Raw genomic sequence first — 25,897 nt, 5'->3', positions numbered from 1 at the left:
TACAATTACTGTGGGCACTACACAACTGCTTTGCAAAACAGCCCCATCAGACACTGCAGAAAGTGAGGGGAAACTGAGGCAGACCCAGGGCCATGCAGAGGGAATCTCCCTCTCCCTGTTCCATAAGGATTAACTGCCCTCTATCAGCACCTCAGAACCATCACACTAACAAGTCAGAGAAGAGACCAACTCACTGTTGAGAAGGATTAATTTTTATCTTCATCTTAAAGAGGACCTTTAGGAAATGTGGAAAAAAAAAATGAATGCAGCAAATACTGGCTTAAACCACTGGAAAATTGTAAAGCCCATTACATAAGGGGAACAAGTCCTAGAGAAGGAGAAAAATATTTTAGCTATTGAACAATGCCAGCATGCAGACAAATGGGCATCATCTGGCTTTTTGAAGGCATGAAGCTTGGAAATTAAATGTCAGCTTCCATTGAGAGAGAGGGAGCAAGAAAGGAGTATATTTAGCTCCTGTGATGCTAATACTGGCAGGTTTGTGTCCCTTTTCCTTCTACAGGGTAGCTGATTAAACACCACTGATACAGGGGATCTGTAATGCACAACCAATGCATAAGAAAGAGCTCTGTGTATTCACAGGAGAAGATAAATAAAGAACTTGAGGTCTATTTTTAAAAAACCCAAATTTGTGGCTGTTTTTACAGAAAACTGTGTTGTTTTGCCTCAGCGCTGTTGGGAATTAATGTAACTGTAACTAAGCACTACTAGAGGCAATAGAACAAAATCCCCCAACCCAGTAAGCAGTGATGGGTTCATGCTGAAAATCCTCCTCACTCTTGCTCCCACGAGTTCTGAAGTTTGGCAAAGTAAAACTTGGAGAAGCAAAAATCCTTCAAAATCCACCCAAACACAAGGCTGAGGGGGCACTGCAAGTGCAAAACCCAAGGGGCTTTCTTCACTAAAATTTGATTTTACTCCTGGATGAATCCTGACACCCACTTGGAAGGAAGATGCTGAAAGTGAGCTCCTGGTTCCAGGCCTGTGTCAGTCTGTCCAGCTGCACAGTGACCAGTGCTGGGCACATCAACCAGCTAATTGACAGTTAATTGGCTTGTCAGACAGCTCCAAATATTCCTTTCTGCCATAAGTAGTAGGGACGGGGAAAAAAAGCCCCCGGGAGAGAGCTTCAGTTTTCTGTGTTGCAGAGTTTCTGGATAAATCACATTTTCTTGGCAGCTAATACAGATTTGTCCACAGAGCTGTTCACCTCAGCTTGTTAATATAGGGACCCTCAGATATTGTTCACATATGAATGGAGTTATGAAAGTGAGCTGTGATTTATAGACATATTTCACTTTACAGCTTTGATTTACTTAGGCTGGGATTTGCTTCTTTAGGGGGTTCTGCACTGGCATTTGCAAAGCACCAGCCCACAGCAGGTTGTGAGGGACTTGGCAGCTCAGGAGCAATAGCTGCTGTACATCCTTGCAGAGCCAGAGTGCTCTGAACAAGGGCAACAAGAAATGTTTACCCTGAAAAAGCTCTTTCAAACCTTCTTTCAAACCTTCCTTCAAAAAAAATCTGGTTCTTGTGCAGCATTTCTTTGTCATCTTACAGCCTGTAAGGAGCCACCCAGGACAGAACCTTGAGCAAATATGTCCTTCATTTCCTAAATCAGGAGAAGTGCATCTTGCCCTGATTAATACATCTGGAAGAGCTGAAGTGATTTGAACATTGCCCCTTTCCATCACCACCCTGGCTTTGTTTGGCACCTCTTGCTCCCTCTCCTTTGGTGCACAAGGCATCCCAAAGAAGGGCTTGGTCTGCAGATGCTGAGCAACCTCAGCACATTGACTCTTCTCCTCTTCCTCCTCCTCCCTCATCCTGCACATCTGGAGCTGGAAGTCAAACCTGATCTCTTTGGAAAGCTGCTATCAGTGGCTGACACATTTCCAAGCAGTGAAATGTGGTTTACAAACTCCTTGGCAGCAATCTTTAGGGTCCACAAATTATAAGGCAGTGGAAGTGCTGTCACATCCCTGTACCTCCAGAGTCACATCCACTTCTTTGCTCTCCTGTCACTGATTTTTATTGCTCACCCAGGTCTCACCTCTCTGCCCAGCCAATAAGTGCTCCATGCTGGAGAATTTCAGGGGGATGGGTGCACACACAGAAGGCTGGTACCACAACAAACACATTATCACCAGGAAAAGAAAAGGAAAAGGAGTTTACAGGGACCATGGAGTGTTAGCTCGACAGTAACAGTCAATAATACGATTCTATCATTTTAGTTCTCTTTGCTATCAATCTGGTATGAAGATTCCTCTGAGGTTCATGCCACCAGAGCTGAAAATTTAAACAAAACTTACACAATTTAACACTGCTTGAACATGGGTGACCATGATTTGTCTTCATTTTTGTTTTCATTAATCCCAGTTTTGCTGTTAGGTTGGTTTGTTTGTTGTTAATCCTACAAATGAAATTAAACCAAAGCTGTTGTACATGAAGGGCTTGCATGGATCAGATCTTTTAGCGTCATATTGTGTTCTTTTATACAAAATGATTAGCTAGTAATTGGTTTAATGGAAGACACAACAAACAAAAACCTCAATGAAATGAGCATTTCACATGCCATGCATGGCTGAAGTTATGCTAACTGTGCAGAATATCAGTGCTTTGTGCTGGGCACTGCCTTGTTCCAGTGAAACCAGCAGAGATTGTCCAGGGGGGAGCAAGCTCAGATGCAGGAGCACACAATGAGCAGTTGATGTAATTCACTGTGGTGTTACTGTGAGCTGATGGCAGCATATTCCTGTAATGAGCAATCTCCTGCCTCTGTGAGGTGCTCCAAGTGGGGCAGGAATATCCCAAATTTTGGTTCTCTGTGTGTACCACACCTCCCCAGCCTTGCTGAACTTTGCCACAAAGGCAGCTGTGGTAAATAGCTCTGTAAATCATGGGGACATGAAACTTTGGTTCAGCATCCTTTAATGTCCTTGATTATCTCACAGCTTGGTGGTCTGCAGTGGCTCAGCTCCCCCCAGCTCTGGTGCTCATCCATCTGCACCTTTGAGTCTATCCCAAACCCATTGAGCACAAGTTTTGATGCTGAAATGCCAGAATGACAGCAGAGAAGCAATTAAAATTTTTGAAGAATCTGTAAAATCTTTTACAAACTGCATCAAAATTTTAAGCATCATTTTGCCTTGGTGTCTGTTTAGAAATTCAACTCCATTCTGTAAATACCAGGGGAACTGAGTTAATGTGCCCCAGAAGAGGATCTGTCTCTTGTTTTGATCAGTGGCATGACCAGGGTATTTGTGTATCTTCTGTTCTAATGTCAGAGTGACTCGATGACATGCACAGGCTATTATTCAATAATGACGCCTAAATGGAGCTATCAGAAGGGTTATTATCAAGGTTATTAAAAAGCAATTCTTTCTGCCTTCAGTTTAACCATGAATTGCAGAGCTAACCATCATCTAGGTGAGGATGTGCATATTAATCAAGAGGCTTCCCATGGTCTACCTAGATATCCCAAGCCTGGATAATGATTGATTTACTCTGCTCTTAGATTAGCACACAATCATCCAGGGGTGTTGAACATCTGACCAGCAGAGTTAATTCATGATGCTTGGCATCCATTTTGCAATTTCCTCACATCTGTTCTTTCTGGCTGAGACATTACATTTCTTTTAAGAGCCCAGAAAATGGCACATAGAAAAATGTTTGTGGTGCAGGCAATGGTCCTGCTAAAACCACTTCCACTTCAACATTTTCCAGGAGAAATAAGCTTTCTATAGAACAATATGCCAGATGCTAAGGCATGGAAAATGCCAATAATTTTTCAGCAATCATTTGTAGCTAGCTGCCCAGAATTGCATTCCTGGGCAAATCAAATTTAATCAGGTTAGTTCCTAATGAGCCTGTGAGCACCATTTGGGCTGAGCACCAACTTTAGGGAAACATATTTAATTTCACTTCCTGCCTTGCTGAGGTAGAGGGCAGCTCCTCATTGCAGCAAACCCTGGATGCAACAGGAGCTGCATCTGTTGAGCCATTGCTTTGAACAGAGCCGTCAGGATTTTGCTGCTGACTCTGCACTGTCAGGGCACACATCTCAGGCTTGCCAAGGCTCTCACAGTGCTGTCAACCTGACCAACACATCCTGTATTAAATGCTTTCCCATTTGCTGTTATCATCATTTTCACAGGCTGCACTTCAGCTTTGCTGTGCACTTCTAACACTTCTAATATTGCATTTTGCAAGTGAGGAGAGCAGAGATGCCCACGTGTCCAGCCCAGCTCCTTTCCCTGACAGCCAAAATTACAAATGGTCACTAAAGGCAGGCAGACTTTTCCCTGGTCTGTCCCTCAGTTATGTTATCCAAGCTGCTCATCCTGTCCTGGGAAGCTGTCAGGAATGAAATGTGCAGAAAAAAACGTGAAGGTGGATTTAATAAAGATTCTTCTGAGAAATATTGTTTGCACAATGAATAAAAAGCTTTGGAGGGGCTCTTAGGGCTTTTGGGCAGTGATTTGAGTATAAGGAGCTTCTACAAGATGGGAAATACAGGCATTTCAGAGGGGGCACTGAGATTCACCTCCTTGGGTTTAGGTGCTGATGGACAGCCCCGTGCTGTTTTTTAAAATACTGCTTTGACAGTGATAACCCTGATTTGGAGCAGCTGCCAAAAGTGAGAGGACGGGAAGAGTCATCATTTGTATGCAGAAAGACATAACTATCAAAAAGTGAAGTGTATTCTGAATTTCATACCTTCCATGGAAGCAGCAGCCTGGAAGCTGGATTCACAGCAAATAGAGCAGGGTCAAACCAAACTGCTTCCATGGAAGCAGATGAAAAGCCTGGTGGAGAATCATCTCAAAAACCTACACACTCCTATTGAATAATTCAGTGCTGGGAAACTCATGTTTAGTTGTTTCTGCTACTTATAAAGCACAGAATACCAGGGCTCTGTATTTCTGATGTTATGGCATAAGCTGAGGTGAGCAGCACTTTGCTCTGAGGAGGTTTAGGTATTTTCTGATAAAAATTCCCTTGTACAAGTACTCCCCTGTTAGTGGGACAGACATTACCACACACAGCACTATTAGAGCACTGCCTCCCCATCCACCCAGCCCAAAAGGGATAATCACTTCTGGAAAAGCATCTTTATTACAAGTTAGGATGCACTTCAAGCTCCTACCATGGAATAGCAAATTCACCCCCTGGGAACAAATAAAGCAACAGAGTTTTGCTGTTATCCTCCCTTTAGAGCTGAGTACCACACACAGATATCCCACCCTGCTTTAGAGTGAAGCTGCTGGATTCAATTCTTCCTCTTTTATGAGAAAACCTTATTTTTAGAGAGGATTTAGCAAACAGAAGAGCACCCAGCCCGCAAATCCCTCCATGGTACAGCCTGGTGGGAGATACAAAATGGGATGCTGGTCTGGCAAAGCATTTTAGGTTTGTCCAAAATAAAAGTTTTGGGGAGCAGAGGTGCTGAGGGCTCTGTGTGGAGCTGAGGTGCCCCCAGGGTGGGGTTTGGTTCTTCTCATCACCAGGGTTTGCTCGAGCCCAGCTCAGCAAAGTGGACTCCTGTGGCCTGATAATTTATGCCTTGTTATGCCTTAGCTCTGTAATTCACCAAAATAAAGAATAACATTCCTGTAACAGAGATTAATGGCTGTCAGGCTGCAAAGTAATTTTTCAATATGAAATGGAGCAAAACTTACATTTTTAGCACAATTTCCCAGTTCAGTGATGCACCTGGTAATAATTATGATTTACATTAACCATAACATCATCCTTCTTATATCAACTTGCCTTAGTGAAGAATGAAATAGGCTCTTGTTAAATGTTTCATGAAATAATTCAAATTACATATGCTAAAATTTCCCAGCTTCCACTAGCCAGGCTAAAAATCAACAAGAATAAAAATTATTTGCTGCTGCAAACCCCTGATTCAATGTTAAGAATTAGGCAATTAGAGCCCTAAGAGCTCTTGTGGTTAAATTAATTATAACAACAGTTGAGAAAAACTTCAAGTCTAAAATAATGATGCAACTGCAAAACTCATTTTATGCAGATTTTCCATGTGCTGAGACTGAATTCAGGCTCACTTTTTCCTGTAAGAATTTGCCTGTAAAAAAACAAAAGAGGAACAAAACCTCTGCTATCCCCAAAGTCAGCAAAGTTCATCCCTTCAAGACCTCCTAATTAATTAACTTCAGGCAGCAGGGCTGCAGAAGAGCAAAGGGGTTGGCAATTTGTTGCTTTGCTAATCTAGGGCCTGAGTGGGTCTCTCACTCTCCAAGGCAGGATGAAACACTTCCCTAGCGGAGTTTCTTGCCAATATACAATAAACTCCTGCAACAAAACCAACAGACAATGTCTTTTCCCTGGAATTTGTGAGGAATGCAAAAAAATTCCATGCTAAAGCACTACATGGAAAAAAAAAAAAGGCACCGGAACAGAGTGAATTATTTGTCTTAGAAACGCAGATAAATGAAATACAGAACAAATGGAACCCTAAAGAGCAGGTAAATTAATTTGAATAATGGGATTATGATTTATGATTTTCCTATTGCAAGAGCGAGCTTCCCTTCCACAACCTTTAACCATTCACTGGTTGCACAGAAGCTGCTCTGCTCCCGAGCATGGAGCACCAGGAGCCCAGAGAGGATTCAGGGGAGCCCTCAGGCACCAGGAATTGTCCTGGGCTGTCCCCTGAGGTCCTGCACCTCTGCCAAGGGGAGCCAGCAGCTTCCAGAATCCAGAATCCCTCCCTGCCCATAAATCTGCTCCCTTCCACTTCAGCAGTCCCTGGAGCTCCTGCTGGAGACAGAAATGCCCAGGCTGGACTGCAGGATGCTCCCCAGTGTCACAGACATCTTTTTATTGAAAAGCTTTCTTTAAGAATTTTTCCTCCTGAGAAGCTGGGAGGCCTCAGAGACAAAATGTAAACATTGATGATCTGCTGCTGAGGAATGCAACAAGTCCATGGTTGGTCTCATGTAGATGTTTGGAATTAATGGCCAATCACAGCACAGCTGGCTCTCTCTCTCAGTCTGAGCCACAAACCTTTGTTGATTCATTCCTTTCTATTCTTAGCTTAGCCTTCTGAAATAAATATTCTTTTAGTATAGTTTTAATGTAATATATATCATAAAAAAATAAATGAAGCCTTCCGAAACATGGAGTCAGATCCCTGTCTCTTCCCTCATCCAGAGCCCCCTGTGAGCACCGTCACACCCTCTCACATCTCAGGAGGCTGCTGCTGTTTGGGGAGCAGCAGTGGGTGCAGCCCCAAACCCCAAACCTGCAGCAGCCAAGTGCTGCCAGCGTGGCTCTGGTGACAGGGACAGCTGATTTTAGCACACAGGGGTGCAGAGCTGCCCAGGCAGCAGCTCAGCCTCCCCAGCCTCCAGTGCTGCTGCATCTCCTCTGCCTCTCTCAGCCCCTATCAGCTGAGCTGGGTAACAGCCTGGTGCTGCTGCCTCTGCCAGAGTAAAGTTCAGCACTGAATCATTAATTAGGATGACTGGATACTCTGGGATTTAAACCAGTGATTAATGAGCCTCTCCAGCTCTAGCTCTGTGTGAACAACTATCTAGTTCACGTTATATTTAATTTATTTAAAAAAAAAAAAAAAACCTCGCCAAGGCAGTAAATCTTGCTCAGAAGAATTAGTGGAGAAAGAAATAACACACTGCATTTATTACATTGCCTGCAAGATTATATTCACACTCTCTTGCACTAATTCGAATGTCTTCTTTAGAGAGATGATAAAATTTATGGTTTAAGGGTTTCTTTGAAAATCTGTTTAGGTTGGAAATGGGGAAGGGGTAAAGAGGGTAAAGGTGATAGGGTAAAGAAAATGGGTACGGCAAATAAACCAAAATAATTCAGATGAAGCAAAAATACACTACCTTGTTCTTACTCATTTTGGTATAAAGCTCCCAAGCCCTTTGTGGTGAGACAGCATATTCTGCCAAACCAAGCAATCCACTGTTAATTACCTTGCACAGGAAATTTGAATTGTACTGGCTGCATCACACAGGTGCCCAGACATCCTGGGCTTCCTGGTGGTTTCTGCTTTTCTTAAGCAAAGGTTACAGTGTGGGGGTGCGTGGCACATGCATTGAAAACACAATTTGGACTAATCTGTTCAGAGCATTAATCCACTCCTAAGCTCCCTTCTCTCCTGGAGGATACAGAATCAAAAGCTGGGATCGTGGCTGCTGGGTCAGTGCCTCCCCTCACATTGCAGGCAGGCACCAGGACTCAAAGGCCACCAGTCCTAACTAATTCCTCTAACTGTGCTCAGTGATCTCCTCACCACGAGTCAGCCCAGGCTATCTGCAAATTTCCATATGTTTGAAGTTCCTCTCCCCTCTTTTATCTTTGTCTGAAAGCTGTCAGAACGCAGCCACAGTTTCACAGGGTAATGAGAAAGAGATTAAGGAACGCGCACATCTGTCACCTGAATACGTGCAATAAGGAGAACATAAAATAAATAAAATTAGGATCCCATAAAAGCAAACAGCAGCAGCTGAATTGCCAGCTCGGGTGCCTCCTACACCAGGTTAACTCCTGCACCCCCACTGCAGTTCCCAGGATATTTTCATTATTTTCAGCCCTGTGTCCAGGGATGGAGGTGAGAAGGACAAGCTTGCTCTCCATCCAGCCCATTCCCCTTTGCAAATGGATCATAACCCAAACCCCTCGTGACAGCTGTGCCTCATCCTTCATGGAGCTGAATGAAAACACCCAAATTTCAAACCAGCAAAAACCCAATTTCAGACCTGCAAAACCCAAAGCAGGCTTCCTGCAGCACATTAAAAATACACTATTATCAAGCCTAAAATGTTATTTTTTGGGATTACTTCAGTATTATCTGCGGGAACACTATCAGCCCTCAGCTTTCCTTATCTGTACAAGACTGAAGAGATCAACCCAAACCTGTTCACAGGCAGGAGAGCTCCAGTTTTCCCAGTTTGAGCTGGGATGTCCATACAGGAGGTAATGGAGATTGTGAAATGGGCTCATTCTCTCTATATTTCAGCAATAATGCCCCAGAAAACCTCCCATTTTCAGCCTTTACCCAGAAATAGTTAAGCTCCTAAATTGGATCCATTATCACCCAAATGAAGACACATACCAGTAAGCTAATTATGTTCCTTACCAAACTCGTGAATAATTAAATATTTTATTGTGATGTTACAATTTGTATTTATTATCCTTTGCTAAGGAGTGAAATTAAACATAACGAGGTCTGTTAGTGCCTCTCTTCAGAGACAAGGCTGCATTATAAGCACCTATATCATTGGCACCAATGGTGATTAATGGCTTTAATTTACTTGACTTGCATATGCTGGAATTTGTGAGGGGGAGAGAGAAGGAAACTCAGATTGTTAAAATCCTTTTAATTAGACTAATAATGCCAAGTTTGCATGTGTTAACTAGGGTGCACTATTAATTAGTTTTAGTGGGCTGTTTTGTGAAAGGTGGCACTGCAGCATCCAGGCCTGTCTTGTGATCCCAGGAGAGCAGATGAGATGACAAACAGAGCATGGCATTACACATAACTGCAAACAAACAGCCTTTAATCTTTCTGGGTGAAGAATTGGGGGTAATTGATGGGCAAAACACTTGCTGCACTCTAGCTGCCTCTTCCTCTTGTTGCCTTTACTGGGTGTTACTCATCCAGCTACAGCACAGCCTCCACAGAGCAGCCCATCCCCAGGTAAAGTTGTAGTTATGGATCTCAAGCCCTCCAAAACTGACAGCAGAGGGCTTATTCATGCACAAAGTGCTCAATTCTGGGGTTTCACAGCTAAAATTGCTCTTCCAGTGTAGGAGGCAGCAGGCTGGGCAGACTGGTCCCACTGGCAAACAGCTTTCCCTGCCCTGAGCATCACCACCAAAGCAGCTTTGGCCATCTCCTGTGCTGTCTCACCAGGGACAGACACAGAAAGGAAGGGACAGATTGTGCCCCTGATCAGGTGGCAGCTCAGGAGAAAAGCACAGAGCAGAAGTTGGGAAGGGAGGAGAGATGTCAGTGCTGAGGAGGGAGTGTGTGAAGCTCCCTGGCATCAATTGCCCTGGAGCAAGTTTGCATGGAGGTAAAAAACACACAATGATTTAAAACAACTTAATCCCTGAGTGCCACACTGACTGTGTCCCATTGTTGGTGCTGAGGACAATCAGTGGACAGGTAAAATCACCTTGTGTGAGCAGCTGGCACCATGATCTGTGTGCTGTTTTCAGCCTAAGCAAAGACAGATCAGGAAAGCAAAGCCCCAGAATTCAAGTCTAAAAAAAAGAAAGCCCATCATGTTCCTGCTCTCTAAAGCAGGAGCCAGGGCAGGTCTGTCTTGCAAACTTCACAGAAAAGGTTTGAGGCAGAGGAGAGCTCTCCTGGAAAGGCTGTTAGATCTATTTGCTAATCTGCCTGTGCCAGGCAGCCCTCTGCATCTCAAACAGAGGCTTTCCTGCATCCTCCCACCCCTGTAATTCCATTTTCACTCAGATGGAAGCCAGGACTATCATCCTTCTGAGGCACTGCTCTGCATTGCCAGGTCAGGTGTTTCTAGGGAATTTGTATACATTTTTCAAACACTTCCATTCACATTTTTTCCCTCCACTGTATCAAGCTTTCCTGATTCAAAGTGCTCTATCACAAAGGTCTCCATGACAGTAAATTTAGTGTCAGGTTCCAGGTAAAAGCAATGCTTTGAGGATGAGGCACCCAAACCCTGAGCTCATTTACTCTGTCACAATCTGCCATGCCTTAGAGATGAGAAACCATCAGCAGTTTAGTCCACAAATAAGCAGAAGTTTAATTAAAGTTATAGCTACACAGAACTGTAAAAAATGCTGGGGAACAGTGATAGGTGCTCAAAAGGGGAGGCAGAAGAGAGGAGAGAGTGTCAGAATGTGTGCAGCCCCTCTTTCTGTGTCACAGCTGAGCCAGAGCTGCATATCCAATTGCCACTATCACAAAACCTCCAGCAACACCTTACTGCAGCTATTAAGACATTACCTGACAAGCGATGTGTCTGGCAGTGCTCTGCCTGTGTACTTGGACTTTTCCCTGTGATGAGTGGGGGAGTTAGTGGCAAATAAACGCATTTTCCCACCATTTACCAGCTGCTAGGCTGTGAGCTGCCTTTTCAGTCAGAACTTGTCAGCTTAAATAGCAGCACACCCTGGAGTGCTGCTCTGGGATTTGGAAGGAGACACTCCAGATCCTTCAAGGAAAATGGGTTATATCCATTCATTGCTGTTACAGCACATCCCTGGTTTACTCCTGGTGCTCTGCTCACAGCCACAGTTTAAAATCTGCCTGGCAATAAGGAATGAACCTGCACATTTCTCCATAAATACAGATAAAAACATGTTTTGTTTGGCACAGGTTCTGGCTGCAATGAGATTTTGGCCATGACTAAATCACCCATGGCAGGTAGAGATTCGAAAATTGTGATAAAGATTTCTGGCACAAACAAAAAATCCAAAAGGTTTCTCTGTGAATATTTTGAACACTCTGAGGCATTTTAGCTAGGATAAGGTGAACTCTCAATCATGCTTGGATGGTAAGAAATGTTTCAGTCTGAGTCTTTAACCTTTCTGATAGAATTCTGAACTCCAAACCAAGTAAATTGTGGGCTAGCAAGTATTTCAAACCACAATGCTATTTCACATTATAGACATAACTTTAATATTAAAAAAAAAAAAGTGTGCTTTTAGAGAATCTTCAAATTCTAGCAAAACAGACAGATAGCATCCACAGTTCAAAAACTAAAAAATCAACCTCACCAATTCTAGCCTAGGCTCTGATCTCCAGAATTTAGTTTCCCAACATAAATGAGAGAAATACCAAGTCCTTCCACACAGACGAGGAAATATGCTTATTTTTAATTCCTTCTGGCAACTAAAGAATACCTATCACAGCTGGAACAAAGACACCCAGAAGAAAATAGCAGAAGGAGGTTATGATAATAAGCTTATTTTCATTACAGTAGGATTATATTTTAAACCTTTCATTAGGCTCTTAAAATTTCAGAACATGCTTCTCGGTGCCTACATTTTTGAAAGACAAAAGAAAAACAAAAAGAAAAGGAAAAGTCTGACTCCTGTGGATGAACCCAGTTTTGTTGCATAGAGAAGATCTTTTTGTAAAGTTACTTAATTATATTCAGGGGACATCTAACTCTGATTATGACTAGAATCCTGCATGTCTTCATTTACAAAGTCCTGTTGGAGTCTGTGTGTCCTAAGCACAGGCCCTTTGAAGCATTCCTAAGTGGGGTAATTTGATTGCACGAGTTTTCTTGTAAAAATTATTGTCTTTCTGGATGTCTAATTAAAATAAAGATGTAATAAAGAATTTATGGTTTTAATTAGAGCATAGATCTTAAAGCAATTATAAAGTGATTAATAATTCCTTAACAGGCTTTCTTAGACAAGATGAAGAAAAGAAGATTTGGGCCCCATGTAAAATCAATATGCATTACTCAATTACATTAACGAAGCTACACAAAGCAGTCTAGTCCCCAATTAAATTGCTCCTCATGTTAAACTGCCAATGGAGTCTGTGCTTGCTAATGAGTCCATCTATTTGTTTAGCCATTGTGGGGTTTTTGAGCTATGGGGTTTTGTGGGTCTTTTATTGGAAAGATGCAGAACACAGATGTGCTTGTGGCCTGATCCTGCCTGAGTTCTGGTTCAGAGAACAGGGTGAGCAAAGTTTGCTCCAGGATCAAAATCCTACAGCCCCAGGTCCTCAATACACACCTGGGGACCATCAGCATCTCCAGGAGCCCCAGGCAGAAGGTCTGCACAAGGGCTCCCTTGCTCATGTACTAAAATTAAAAATAAATAACTGAGCGAGGACACAATAAAAATCCACAATGAATGGTGAATCAAAGCTGGGCAGGAAAGATTATTCCCTATTTCTCATAAAAGCAGGAGCTCTGGATAGCCTGATGAATGCAGCAGGGAGCAGGTAAGAATGTAACCAAAAGAAATACAACCTCAAGAAACATGCCCAAAAAAGGTTCTGACAAAAATATATTTTAAAGATCAAGAACATAAATACATTGAAAAGGGGAAGAGGGAACTCACTGACAGGCAGGTTTTCTCCTAAAGGTCCAGATGCCAGTTTGGTGAAGCCCAAAGACATCAGAGAACACCTAGACCTGCCCATCCTTCACCATTTGCACCTGGATGCTGCCAGCAACAGGACACTTTTCACACAGTACAGCTCTTCTCTTTTTCCTCGGTTGTTTTTTAGGTGATGGTTGGTAAATATTGATGAGATGAGGGGAGGGATAAGGATTTAATGTACAGCTTGTGTGTCATCGCTGAAATTTCTACCAGAAATATTATTTTACCTTTCATTAATAACCTGGCTGAACTGATAGAGCAGAGATTTGGATAAGTTCATATTTAACAGATCAAATGAACTTTAAAAAAACTAACATAGTTATACACTCAGTCGTGCAAAGACAGCTCTGACCAAGCAGCCCAGCAAATGAAGCCACACTAATTTAAATGTACTGCAGAAGGAAAATGATCTCACACCAAACTTCTAATTTGTCATTCTGTAATATGGATTGTGGCTTGGAAACTCACTAATTGGCCATTAAGAACACATTGTTATAGAGGTGGACTTCTTGGTGTGTGAAGAACAAAACTCCCAAACTTCTGAAAGAAAGGAACCACCATTCTCTCCAAATGAATGCAGAGGACGTTGATGTTTTATTGTTTTCAGTCTCAGCTATCACAGAACTCAGATTTATTTTGGCCCTGTCAGCTTGAGGGCATCCCTGAGCCTCCACTGCTGTCTGTGAGTGATGCTGCCCACACACAAAGGTAAAGATGCTGTTGGAGCTACCTCCAGATCTCATTTCCCAGATACATCCTGCACTCCTTTAAAGTTCTTAAAACTCCCTTTGAAAATGCAGCATCCTTCAGCCAAATGACTGCATGAATTCATGGTGACTGCAAAGAGTTAGTCATATTAAGAAAGAAAATATTCAATTATTGTGATGGAGGAAAAAATTACTATTTTATTCCAAGTTACTTCTGTGGTTTCAGTTACTTGAAAATCTGATTCTAAAAATCCTTTAAAACCCTTTGAAAGGAGTGCAAGGTATTCCCAAGATTTCCCTTTCATGTTTTTGTCTCTCCTGCCCAAGGTGTTTGGCTTTTCCCAATGCTCTGTGTGGCTGAGGGATTCACCAGACACAGGACAGGGAGGCAGAGCACATTTCCATTGCAAGGACAGCTCCTGGCAAGGTCCTGTGCTCACTGTCCTGTCCCCAGGCCCTGTCTTTGCTTAGCAAACCTTCCCTCCCATTATTTCCTTTCATATCTCTTTTTCCATCAGGAAACCATTTGCCTTGGCATGCTTTTTCATCTTCTCATTTACATGTCTCCTGCAAGACAAACTCCAGCATTGATTTTACCACAAGATAATGTTAATAGGATCAATAAACCACAATGACTACATCAAAGTGTCTGTTCTTCACCCTCCAGGACTGCAGAAGGTGCTTTAGTCTTAAAGTACATCCAATACAGCGTCTCTCATTCTTCTTGTCTACTCTTATGCATGAGAGACTGTCTGTCTGCCAGGTGGAAAATAAATTGCTAGCTTGTTGAAATAATTTAAATTTTAATACTGCTTCAGCACATATTAAATATTACTGATGCAATTAAAAATTAGACAATCAGCTCAATGCATCTAAAAATGGGTGTAGTGTGCCCTGAGAGGAATAAATGAGGTCTGGTGGGAAGACTATCGTAAGCACAAATTTCTTCTTCATCTAAAGAATTCTCAGCTGGTAAAAAAAAAAAAAATCAAATGTCCTATTTCATTCAGGTCAGCCACCATTTAATGATTTTTCTAGGGGGAGATTGGTTCTCTACAAGCCAGATCCTCCGGGATGCACAGAAGGGTAATTTTCAACAGAGTAAAGGAAATTATGTTCTTTTCACTTTCTTGGTTGCTCCATGTGTTGTTTAAGTGGCTCCTTTCCCAAAGGCCACAAAATAAATGGTCCTGGTTAAAGGATTGGACTACAGGTTTCACCAGGAAGGTTGTCCAGGCTCCTTCCAGCACTGTGCACTCCCAGGAAGAGCTCACATGCCCCCAAACTGGCCATTTTTTCATTATTCTTTTTGTTTGCAACCAATATCTGACACTTGAACTCAAGGCATTTTGCAGACAGCAATAAAAGACCCTGAAAGCCAACCTAATTATTTTTCTCTAGGTCATATGAAGTGTTTCAGTGAAATGCTAATGATTTAATTCAACTTTCACATTTCACAGGCAGCTCCTGTGGCCAGAGCAGAGTTTGGAGGCATTTCAGGGTCTTGTCCAGGTGAAAGTCGGCCTGGGTGACACCCAAGGACATCTCTGGGCTGGGGTGAATGGAAATCAAGTTTCTACCTCAAAAATAATCCATTTTCCCAGTGTTTGATAAGGGCAAGCAGGTGTAACTCCAAAGAGGTTTAAAGCTTTAGACAGAGGATGTGAAGGCAGCAACTGAAACCTTCCAGGAGAGCCTGTGGAACAGCACAGGGCTCAGCACCTTTCCTAGGGAATGTCTGTGAAAAATCCATGTGAAATCCAGCCAGTCTGGGTAAATCAAGCCCAGCAGCCTGCATTTGTGAGACTTTACTGGAGATAACAGCTGAGATTTATAAAGCACTTCTGTAATTCAGCAACACAGTGCTACCAAAAATTCTTCCCTCAGGGTTCTTGTAAATCCAAAACCTCTAAAAACCAGATTTCCCGACTCTTTTTCCTATTGATTTAAATAGACTGTGTTATCCCCAGAGCACTTTAAAAGGCTTATCAATCTTGTTTTCAGTTTTTTATTTGTACATGCCAAATAAATCCAAGGCTTTAACATTATACATAATGAAGCAGATTTATTCTGATAGATTAAGTTTGCTTGAATTTAAAACAAAGTTCAGGACTTAAAAAACTTAGATGAGAAATCATCATATGATAGGATGTCAGTTTAGCTCCATAAATATGTAGTTTCTATCTCTCTATTAAAAAATATTTCTGAAAACTCAAAAAAAAAAGTATCTGTTCTTCTATTTAAATATTAGGAGCCCCATTATAAAAATTTTGCTCCAAAAATAAGTTGACAGTTAGAAAAAACAACACAATATGCTCAGTTACACCAGTGCACATCAGTACTTTGGAGAGGGACTGATTTTTTTAAGGTCATTTTGAGCAAATTCCTGCTCCATGCAAGAGCCAATGTGCATAGCTCAGGTCAGCTGTGTTTGTCCTCCTGAATCTTGAAATCATGAAATAACCTCTGATTTATTCCAAATTTACCTTGGTGGAGAGCTTGTCTACATAGCAAAACTGGGGAAATGAATCCACATTAAAAGTAGACACCAGTATAAAATGAATTTGTGGAATCATATTTACTTTTTTGTAGGGATCATTATTCATGACTAAAAGAGCAATAATTTGATTTTTGTTCCCAAAGTGAATTAAGGTAAGCTCAATTAAATCCAGTCTAATTCTGTATAAGCCTGTCTTTTCAGAGATCTAATGCTATTCAGTGAGTTGGTTTTAAAAGATACTTTGGAATGGTTTTTTCTGAGGGCCTCAAATTAGACCAGGGGCACTACATATACTTAAAAATTTACTTAAACCCTTCTGTGATAATTAATAATAATTTTTTGGTCTTTTGGATGCATATTTTTTCTTTTTTCTTTTTTTTTTTTTTTTCTTCTTACTATATAAACCTAAAATAGCTGGTTTTAAATTAGACTTTTATCTGAAGGAAGAACCCAATTAAACTCTCAGAAGAATACTGCAGGCTTGCTCCCAGTGATGTCCAAGGGAGATGGGAGGAGCAGCCCCACGCTGCTCCATGGGATTAGCCAGGTAACTGGGGACTGGGACTTAATTTCATTATGTAATTACAATTTCCCTTGATTTGCTGCGATGATTTAGCTGCAGGTTGGCTTTCTAACGTCTCTCATCATGACTTAACTAGCTCTGGGAGCACGAGCAGGATGAAATAAGAACAGACAGGGCGTGTTCAGCTAAAAGGTCAAACTGGGGCCCCAGCAAAGCCATCCTTGCTGAGGTTCCCACCTGGCTGCAAAGTCCCCACCAGGGGCTTGGCCACAGTCTGGCTCGTGGAGCCTCAAACAGAATCTGGCCAAAGGGCAGCTGGAGAAATGCCTTTAACCTTTTAGTAAGTGTCCAGTGCTAAGCAGATGTGAACAGCATCCAAGGCAAAATGTCCCAGCAGAGCAGCTGTGAGCAGTGGGGGAGCCAGGGAGGGACTTCAGGGCCGTGTCACACTCACAGTGACAAACACTGCCATTTCCTTGTCTCCCCCTTCTAGAAAAACCGGCTTCTTAACAATATGGGCAGCAGATTCCTCCCAAAAATAGTCAAGGCTTGCCAGCTTACTGCCACTCTTAAATAATTGCAGTAATTGCTTTCCAAAATTATTTGTATTTTTACCATTGAGAAAAATCGGACTTTTCAAATCCACTTTTTAAAAAGTCCTCTGGATTCCAGTCACAGGCTCATTATCCAAATGGTTTGGTTGACAGAGATTTTCCAGCTGTAATCCCTGTGTGAACGCTCAGCAGCGGCAGCGAGGGTGAGCAGAGGGCAGGGTGGTGCAGGGAGAGCCCCAGAGCAGCCCCTGGGTGTCTGAGCTGTGCCCCAGCCCAAAAGAGCCTCTTTGTGTGCCGGGGAGGATGTGCTCCAGCTCTGTGGGGAAAAGGCTGATCAAAGCTCTAATTAAAGGGGATCTCACAGGGTCAAACCCAACTCCTTTGTTCTCCTGACTCTTCTAAAAAACATTCACACTCAATAAAGCTCGCTCTGCTCTTAAGGACATGCTGGCAATTAAACCCTTGCTTGGCCAGCTGGACCAGCTCAGATTCACTTTGAAAAAGCAGAGGAAAAAGGTAACCTGAATTCTCTCCTTGTCATTCACTTTTTTTCAAGGTGTTGAAGTTTCATTTTAAATCACATTTCCATAAAGGCTGGATTTGGCAGTTAAGCCAATGAAAGAATGCATTTCCTCAGCCACTCAGCACACTCATTATAAACATTTAGACAATATCTTTATGCCCTTCAGTCAAAACTGCAATAACAAAGGCTAATTACACCAGAAATGCAGCAGTCACCATCACACTTGAGGCTGCAGCACCTACAAAAAACTTGACTTCAAGAAAGTTTGGCTAGAAGGGAAAATACTTTTTATGACTATACAAACTCTAAAGACAAAACCAAGCCTGTTAAATGTGCACAGAGGCAGGGAATAAGCTGTGATTTTCATAAGTAATGCCAGCTTTTAAGTGCAGTCCTCATCATTTTACCACTGCACCTCCCTAAGGATAAAAGGAAAAGCACAAATCCAGTCCATCAAATTTACACCAGAAAAAGTGAATCCTCTTCTCCAAAACCTTTGTTTCTCAAACCAGAACCTTAAAATTGCTGAGCTGTAGCAACATCCTTTGAAACAACTCACCTAAGCCTGGCCAATCTCATTTTGCTGCCCTGCCCCAAGCAGTCAGAAGTTGGATACAGGAGGCAGAAACTCAGGCTCAAACCCCCTTTCTTAACCAGGATTCCCAAAATCAAATCTTTCTTACAGGGCTGACAAACCCTTGCTTACTCTAAGCACAGTACAAAGTCCCTACAGACAGACATGCAAACATTCTGTGTATTTTCTAGGTATTAACAGTGTGTTTTGCAAGATGTAACCAAGCAATTGTTTTTGCACTGAAGCATCTCAAATTTCTCTTTTCCTTCTTGCTTTTTTTTGGTCAGATTTACACAAACCCCATCTTAGACATAGCATAAAATGTGGAAAAGGCTCATTACCCACTGCAACACAAACCATTAAAGAAAATGCATTTTTTCTCCACTCTGTGGTTTTACACAAAAAATAAAAGGAAAAAAAGAAGGAAAGAAAAAAAAAAAAAGCACAGTTTGGAAAGATTTTTTTTTTAAACAACATGTTCATTTCAAAACACCCCATGAAGATTTTGTTCACAAAAATGCTTGACAAGATGGAAATGATGCTCCTTCAAAAAGTCTTCATAACAATTTAACCTACTAATACCAGTTACTCAAAAGTAGTGACAAAAAAAATTATTATTCTGAACATTTCCCTGCTCCCAAACACATGCAAAGCTGTTTGCACGAAGTTTCACATCTCCAACTTGCATTCTCAAGGCCCCACAAAGCTGCTCCTCCAAGGAAGCCACTGCCCAAGGGTTATTGACTGCTCACCTCTGAAAGCCACATGGATCCCAAAGAACTTCAACCACAGCACTACTGAACCCAATAAAAAATAAAAATAAAATCAATAGCAATAAAATCTGACCTTTTACACCAGAGCTTGCCTCTTCTTGCAGGAAGAAGCTGGGCCAGGAGACACAAACATGGACAAGCCCCAGGTCAGAGAAGGCACCTGAAAGCAAAAGGAGAGCACCCACACCCTTTTTAGCCTTTACAGGGTACAGGGTGGGCAGGAGCAGGGGGATTGGGCCACACAGGATTGGCCAGAGCCCAGATCACTCCCTAACACAGAATCACTGGGTTGGGAGAGACCTTCCAGATCATTGAGTTCAACCCAGCCCCAACATCTCAACTGAACCCTGGCACCCAGTGCCACATCCAGGCTTTGTTAAACACCCCCAGGGATGGGGACTCCACCACCTCCCTGGGCAGAACATTCCAGAACTTTATCACTCTTTCCATGAAAAACTTTTTCCTAACATCCAACCTATATTTCCCTTGGCGCAGCTTGAGACTCTGTCCTCTGGTTCTGTCAGCGCTGCCTGCAGAAAGAAACCTCTACCTGACTGCAACCACCCTTCAGGGAGTTGTAGAGAGTGATGAGGGCACCTCTGAGTATCCTTTTCTCCAGGCTAAAAACCAACACCTGAGGAGGGATTGCCCACATGTTGTCACTGTGGGATCAATGCCATGGACTTGCTTCTACCCCTAAAAATCAGCAGCAATGCTCCCACTGCCTGTGGCTGCCCAGGGTGGGGACAGCTGGGATAAACCTGCCCTGGTTAACAGGAGCTGCTGCTGCTCTCTGCACAGAGAGATGGATGAAGGAGCACATGAGAGCCAGGGAGAAGCCAGATGTAGGGTTAACACCACTGAGTCCCAGTGACTGCAGCTCCTGGAGCTGTAATAAGATATATTATAGATATATTTATAATGTCCTGCTTTGTGTGCTGCTGCTCTCTGTGCAGCACCTTACCTCAGGCTGAGGAGCTCTGAGTGGAATAAAGCCCCATCCAATGCAAGTTCGGTGGTGAATCCACAGTGAAATCATAACTTAGTGTCTAGACAAAGCAGCCCTCTTCCAGCCTGCCCTCACAGGTGACAAGGTGAAATTGAATTAAATAATATAAAGTTAAATTTTCTCTCTGCTTGAGGAGTGCTGTGTATCTGTGATTTATGGAGTGTAAGTAGGCAGTCCACCCATCTTCCCACCAGATTAACATCATGAGAGGATCAGAAATGAAATGCCTTATCTTGCACCCAAGTAAGCCACTCTGAAGAGGAAACAATTCATTAGTGCCAGGTAATATTGTCACAGGCTGATTAGGTGACACTGCATTTCCCCAACCAGCTCGGAGCTGCAATGAAGACACAGCAAGGTTCCCTTTCACTGAAAGCAAATATTAAAACAACATTCATTATCTTTTCATGAAAGGGAAGGAAAACAGTGACCTTGGCAGAATTTGTGTCTCCTTCTCAGGCTTTCAGAATAAAACCCAGCCAAGGCAGCGCTTCTCCCCCAAGCCCATCAGAAGACAAAGCACACAGCCTTGTTAACCACTGAAGAGGCTTTGAGATGGACTTTTCCTGCAGGGATTTCAGAAGCCCCACTGCAGATGCAGGAGCCAGCAGAGTGAAGCATGGGCCACTGAGTCCAGGAGGGAAGGAGAGCAGTGTGCTCCAGGGAGCTGCTTTAAACCATTATTGGAGATCTGTAGCTGAGCTCTCCAGTGGCCTGCTTGCAGCTAAAAGGCTTCCACTTGAGTGCTTCAGATCATGTAAGTTTGTTTAAGATGCATAATTCATGAAGGGTACATAACACCATCCTTGAATAACTTTTCACTCAGCACCTGCTTGACAGGGAGAGAGCTGACAGAGCAGTGTGACTCCAGAAATCCAACATTAGCACGCTATGTGTCCCACAGAGGGACAGGGATCACCACACTCTCTTAACCCTTCTGTGGCATGAGTGCCTGAGGAAGCCAATTGCACTATCTCATTCCATGATTGGGACTATTTCGGTTTGTTGCCATTATCATATAAATGAAATTAAATAAAAATAAAAGAAAATTAAATTAAATTAAATAAAAGAACGACAAATGGTGTGAAGAGTTATAACTATTTGCATTGTAGTCCTTGAAGAGAATATGTAAAGAAAAGTGTCTGTTTTTGTAGGCTTTAAAAACAAATCTATTGCACTCAAAGGCCCTGAGTACAACCATCTCCAGTCATGCTGAGCAGTACCTTGTAACTCAAATAGTCCCACTGAAATCAATTTGGGATTACAGAATGCAAGGCAGGAAAGAGCCACCTGGTCTTTTGGTAGCAAAATAAGATGTGTAAGGAACAGATCTTCAGCTAAAATGAATGTGGTTTGCCTCATAGTGCCTAATGGAGCTGTGCCCATCCCCATCAGCCTGGAGTCCATTGTGACAGTGTGCTGCTTGTACAGCACTTGGTTTTAATTACCAATGGTAAATACTATGTCCTTGTACTTTATAGACCTTATATATTTGCCCTACTTTATTTTGTAGATAAAAACCCAACGGTGGCCTGATAGGCAATTTGGGAATGATTTATGGACTCTGTCTGCTGTTAGTAACAGTTTGGAAGTTGCTGTGTGACAGAAGGGAGGCATTTTTTTTTCTAATTTATTTTGGGAGATAATGGTTGGAATAGAACTGTCATATATTGCTTTGCCTTATAAAATTGAGAATTTTCTTTTTAGCAAGGTTTTAGAAAAAAGGGGAAAAAATAGGGCAGGACAAGATATGAAGAGAACAATGGGCACAATAAAAAGAATTTAGTGCATGGTAGAGGAAGAGCACAGCTTTCATAATTTATGCTGTGGGCCAGCAGTCCCAGCAGTGAGCCCTGTGCCACTCTCACCCCAATCCCAGGGTATTTTCTCTAGAACCCCATTTATTTTGGTTTTTTATCACTGGCAAAGGATTTATGCCTCCTGCTCTCAGGCTTGATGTGAGATTTGGATTAAGCACAGACATCTCTCCATCCCATGTAAAAGAAAGAGCAAACACATGCACACACAACCAGGAGGGGTTAATTCTCAAACCCAGAGTATTTGCAGATAGTCACTCCCTGGTACACAAAGCCTCCGAAAGAGACATTTCACACAAAGCAATATTTTGCCTCCTATATACTGCAGAGCAGTGAAGTGAAACAGGAATTCCACCCAGGGCATTCTGAGCATGCACATTTTGAAAAGGAGTAGGTTTTTCCATCCAGGAGTTCAGAGAGCCTTTGTAATTGGTGCCTTCTGTGACCTCACTGTGATTTCTGCCCTATACCAGAGTGCTGAGCCTACCTGAAAAGTGATTTGTAAGTCAGAGAGAAATACTGAAATCCACAGACCCAGTGTATTGACGTGCACTTTATCCATCCTGCTGTTACTCTGAAAGCCAGCATGCTTCCCTGCTTTTACAAGGGTCATTTGAGACTTTTATCTGAGTCAAATCCTGCTCTTGCTTCCTGCAGGGCATAGGAGAGAAATGACACCAAACATTGCTCTCTTACCAAGGGAGAGAGAGATTGTCCCTGTGACATGGGTGCTTCATGGGAACAGCCAAAAAAAGACAGCAGGAAAGAGTGTTCCATTCCTCATGCTGAGGTTGCCTAAATAGAGAGCTGTTGTTTGGGAAGGAAGAAGTTCAGGGGGCCTTTCAGTGTAATTATTTTGTGTCTCTCCCTGTGTAAAGCTGGGCTGGTGAGGCAGTAGGGCGCCCACAGGATGCTCTGGCTCAGGATTCCTTCCTCAGTGTCCCATCCTGGAAGGGGCACAGCTGTTGGTGGCAGGTGTTGTGGGGTGCCACCAGACTTAGGCAATGGAAACATCCCCATGAGGAATGGATAGCTGGGAAAAGCAGCATAGGTAAATTTGGGGATTTGGGGCTTTTGGGCATCACTAGAGTCCCCAAAGAGGGAGATTGGCAGCAGAGATGAGGCCAGAGTGTCTCTGAGCCATCTGGAGGGCAAGTTGGAGATGAGGGTGGGAGCCCAGCACTGCACTTTGGCTTCCAGGTTATCCCTGTTACTGCTGGGCCATTGTGGGAAAAGGCAAAATGACTGCAGGAGGTATTGAAGCAGCTTATGGACTTCTCCCATTAAAAAGCTTTTGTTCTGAGCTGTTCCTACATGTCTCCTCTGACCGGGACCAGGGGCAGGGATTGAAGGGCTTTTAAAACACTATTGAAGGGTTTTTTAAACACTTATAGCTCTGCCAGATTTCTGGACTCTGCAGATCCCCATTTAATCCAGAGCAGTTCTGGAAAGGGCCCACACTGATTTAGTTTGATTTGATCCATTATTGCCTGTTTCAGCCCCTGTCCTTTTCCTGCCTCTCACAAGTCATTTGATTTAATTGCCTGAGGAGGAGACTCTGCTCATATCAAAAGGCTGTCTCTGTGCAGGGCCAAACCTTCTCCCAAGGCAGTGCTGAAATATAAATTGAAATAGTCTTCAAAAGTTTACAGAGTATTATGAGATCAGTCCAGATCTCACCATTACTTATTAATTGTTCAATTCAAGAAATAACTATTTGATAGAAAATGGGGTAGAGGCCTGGGAAAGAATGATTTAATGAGATCTCAGTGACTGGTATTTGGAAATATATTATTAAGTTTCTGCAGTGCAGCACTGAGATGTCCCAGTGCCTTCAGGAATAGTAATAACACCTCTGCTCTCGTGCCTCTTGCAGGGTAGAGACATTAGAGGTCAGCTAAAAGCAAACGAGGTTTCAGAAATGGCTTACCAGGGTTACGCTCTTGCCAAGGGGTGGAAGAGCCTGCTTTGCCTCTGGAAGCTCTTTTCCTCTAGCAATGCTTTCCTTCTTTCCTTCTCTTCCAGCTTTTCTACCTAATTTAGTTCCTTCAGCTCCATGCTGATGTGTAAACTGGTTTTCTATGAATCACCCCCTTCTTAAAACTGAAATTAAGAATACATTGTCTTGCTAGAAATAAACAACAAAGACAGGAGGCAGGAGAAGCACATCTCACCCCTTTCAGCCCTTGGGAGATGTGACACACTCACAGCAAATGGAACAGGGGGTGCAGGGCCATCCACAGCTGCATTCCAGCAGGGGGATGTGTGGGAAAGAGTGCACAGAACAAAAAACTTCAGGTACCAAATCTCATGCTGGAAAACACACATGAAAATGGTGCCAAAGAAGAGAAGCAGTGGGGTCTAACTGCCCAAAGAGTTTGAGATACCTGGGGTTTAGATCTGTTTGACAATCTGTTGGATGACCTTGGACAAGCAAACTGTTTTGTTCCACACTTGCCTTTCTCACAGTTTGTTTTTCCTTATCCATTTAAATTGGAAGCTCTTAGGATGGGGTTTGGGTCCTAATGTGTGTTCAAACAGAAGCTGAGATGGAGAGACTTTTGTCCCTGTTGTGAGGCTCAAGGTGCTACAGTAATACAAACAATAATAAAAAAGAATGAGTGATGCAGTATAATTGCATGAATAATAGCTTACATTTTAAGACTGTTCTTCCTGCCAGATCATCTTTGTGCTACTAAGTTTGTTTACTCAGGGAATATTCAATAAATAATAAATAAAACCTCAGGCTGAGACTCTCCCAAGCACAGCAGGTAATTTAGGTGATTTGTCCATTAAAATTAATGCAAAGCGTGTGTCTAAATCCCTTAGCGCTCCCAGAAAATTCTGAGCTTGAATATTTAATTTCCAAGCCAGACAATTGGCAGGGTGGTCTCTGCATCCAGCAGATGGGGGACAGAAATCAAGAGGAGCTCTTGGGTGGAGAGATCTCACTCACCTGAGCAGCTTTGCTGGTCCCTGGCTGCCTTTGTTCCCCCTCAGTCCTGTGGGAAGTCCCTGGGAATCCACCACTGTCACAGATATATTTTATGGAAAATCCTTTCACTAGGATTTTTTCTCCTGAGGAGCTGGGAAGTTTCAGCTTATCCATGTTTTGCTGCTTTGGAATGTGGTTTGGAGAATTGTTTACTCAGCACATGAATTGTTTTGACTTGATGACCAATGACAGCCACCTGTTTCGAGGCTGTGAGCAATCACAAGATTTTATTATTATTCCGTTCCTTTCCTTGCTAGCCTTCTGCTGTCTCTTTTCTTCTATTCTTTTAGTCTAGTTTTAATATATAATTTTCTTTTAATATAATATATATCATAAAATAGTAAATCAGCCTTCTGAAACACGGAGTCAAGATTCTCATCTCTTCCCCCATCCTGGAACTCCTGCGAACACCACCACTCACCCCTCTGTCCCTACAGGGCTGGGAGACTTTTGCCTCCTCTGGATTCTGGAGATTAACTGGTGAGACAAAGAAAATAAGATTAAAAAGGAGAAATAGCACCTTCCTTGCAAGCACTGTGCATCTCTCTCTTCCATCCCCACTGCTCCAGCCCAAGCTTGTGCTCCTGAGATCTGCAGTGATGCCCTTGCTTTTGGCCAGGGGCAGTGAGCACTCCCAGTGGAAAGGGCAAACAGGGAGTTTAAAGCAAGTCTGAACCACCCACTCTTCATTTCTCATCTCCAAATCTCCTAAACCCACTGCAAGGGGAGAGGAGCAGCACCAATTTCTCATAAGTGCCACATCACTTCACAAGACAGGAGCGATG

At 42.8% G+C, this 25,897-nt stretch overlaps 1 long non-coding RNA gene across 1 annotated transcript in view; it reads right to left on the bottom strand.

Moving 5' to 3' along the window:
- Positions 1 to 25,144, bottom strand: part of LOC132078001 (uncharacterized) — a 74,484-nt gene extending 49,340 nt beyond the window's left edge. The window contains exons 1-2 of the long non-coding RNA XR_009419220.1: positions 25,074 to 25,144; positions 19,365 to 19,451 (exon numbers count right to left, since the gene is read on the bottom strand). This is a non-coding gene — a long non-coding RNA (uncharacterized LOC132078001). The remainder of the gene's footprint in view (positions 1 to 19,364; positions 19,452 to 25,073) is intronic.
- Between the last annotated feature and the right edge of the window lie 753 nt (positions 25,145 to 25,897).

Source organism: Ammospiza nelsoni, chromosome 11, assembly GCF_027579445.1.
Source record: "Ammospiza nelsoni isolate bAmmNel1 chromosome 11, bAmmNel1.pri, whole genome shotgun sequence".
Classification (NCBI taxonomy): Eukaryota; Metazoa; Chordata; class Aves; order Passeriformes; family Passerellidae; genus Ammospiza; species Ammospiza nelsoni.
The sequence above is the reverse complement of the archived record's forward strand: the minus strand, read 5'-3'. Positions and strand labels throughout refer to the sequence as shown.